The sequence below is a fragment of the Phascolarctos cinereus genome, unplaced genomic scaffold, assembly GCF_003287225.1.
Source record: "Phascolarctos cinereus isolate Bilbo 61053 unplaced genomic scaffold, phaCin_HiC Scaffold_4;HRSCAF=312, whole genome shotgun sequence".
NCBI classification, from domain to species: Eukaryota; Metazoa; Chordata; class Mammalia; order Diprotodontia; family Phascolarctidae; genus Phascolarctos; species Phascolarctos cinereus.
Genome location: NW_027555847.1, coordinates 269,626,311 through 269,627,983, shown reverse-complemented (window position 1 = coordinate 269,627,983; position 1,673 = coordinate 269,626,311). Strand labels below are relative to the sequence as shown.

At 38.0% G+C, this 1,673-nt stretch overlaps 1 non-coding gene across 1 annotated transcript; it reads left to right on the top strand.

The window, feature by feature from the left end:
* The first annotated feature begins 495 nt into the window (after positions 1-495).
* Positions 496-602, top strand: LOC144457225 (U6 spliceosomal RNA). The gene has a single exon (XR_013486551.1). It is a non-coding gene; the product is annotated as a U6 spliceosomal RNA (small nuclear RNA).
* The last annotated feature ends 1,071 nt before the right edge of the window (positions 603-1,673 follow it).

Here is a 1,673-nt window from a genome sequence, read left to right as displayed (position 1 = left end):
GGCCCCATCAGCAGGAAAAGAAATACAGTAACAAACAAAGAAACATCCCACTGATAACTAAACATTTCATGAGTCTCACAGAGGGTAGGAATGACAAGGATGTAAACCACGGACGAGGCTCTGGAATGAACATTCCAGTCTGCCTGACTCAAAGCAGCAATTTCGTTTGTTCAGAAATGATCACTTTGTGTTTGTGACAGTTCTGGCTAATGATTAGCTACCATTTAGGAAACTTACTTGTACAGTATGTCCCCTTGCTCTTGAAAAATAAATAGTGGGTGATATTTATGAAACACAATTTTACTGGAAAATGTGTGGTCTATAATGAGAACCCAAATAATCTAGGGAGCTGTTGACAGAAAAAGGAAGAGGTGAAGATGAATGACGCAATCTTCTATTTCTCAGGTTTTGGTGTAAAGCTTTCAGTGTAAGACAGTAAAGGGAGAGCAGTGATTTGAGTAGTCATAAGAATGCAAGACAAAGTTTGAGAGCCTCTTGCTCGCTTCGGCAGCACATAGTCTAAAATTGCAATGATACAGAGAAGATTAGCATGGCCCCTGCGCAAGGATAACATGCAAATTTGTGAAGCATTCCATATTTAAAAAAAAAAGAAGTGTAAGAGCCTCTCTAGTTATGTTAAGTGAAGCTTCAGGATAATCTGCATAGCCCAAGTATTAACTGCCAGGGCCACAATGGGAATCAAAATAAATTTACTAACCCTACCCAAATAACACATGGGTTTGGGGGAATTGCCATAATACATGAAACAGTGAAATCAAAAGACAAATTTTTTCCTAAGGGCCTCAGGGCCTAGAATCAGGAAAACCCATCTTCTGAGTTCAAATCTGGCCTTAGACACTTACTAGCTGTGTGATCCCAGGCAAGTCACTTAACCCTGTTTGCCTCAGTTTCCTCATCTGTAAAATGAGCTGGAGAAGGCAATGGCAAACCACTCCAGAATCTCTGCCAAGCAAACCTCAAATAAGGTCATGAAAAGTCAGACATGCCTGAAAAATGTCTTGAATAACAACAAATCTCACTATGCTGCTGGGTGTTGCTGCAGGTTGGGCTCATTAAAAAGCTAAAATAACAATAAGGCTATAAACATTGTTTTTTAAAAGAGCATTTGTTAGGCACCTATTAAAGAAAAGATTTTAGAAATGAAAGGAATTTTCAAGGTAATCTAGTCCAATTCCCTCAAACTTCAGTGGAGCAAACTGAAGTTTGAGGCTATAAGGTATAAGAAGACTGGAAAGGAGGGTGGAGATTATGAAGAGTTCTGAATACTAAACAGAAGATTCTGCTCTTGAGAAGTATAAGAAAAGTGTTATGTGATGTCTACCCCTACAGATCATTAATCCCAGATAAGCTCAATTACTTTGACTTTCTATGAATAGAAAGTGTGAACAATGGAAAAGACCTAGCCTGAGTATATATGAAACTGCTCCAAGCTAAAATATATAAAATTATCTCTAGGCCCTGATAGTCTACTGGGAGGATATGATACTTATACAAATAAGTATAATATTATACTGTGTATTTACGGAATCTTGGTTTTCCTTTACTTAGAATACCAGGCAAGCCATAAGGGCTAATGGAGAAGAAGCTTAATTCAATGAAGATATTGAAGCTTCATGCTAAGAACTTCAGGGAGACATAGATTGCAAAAGAAT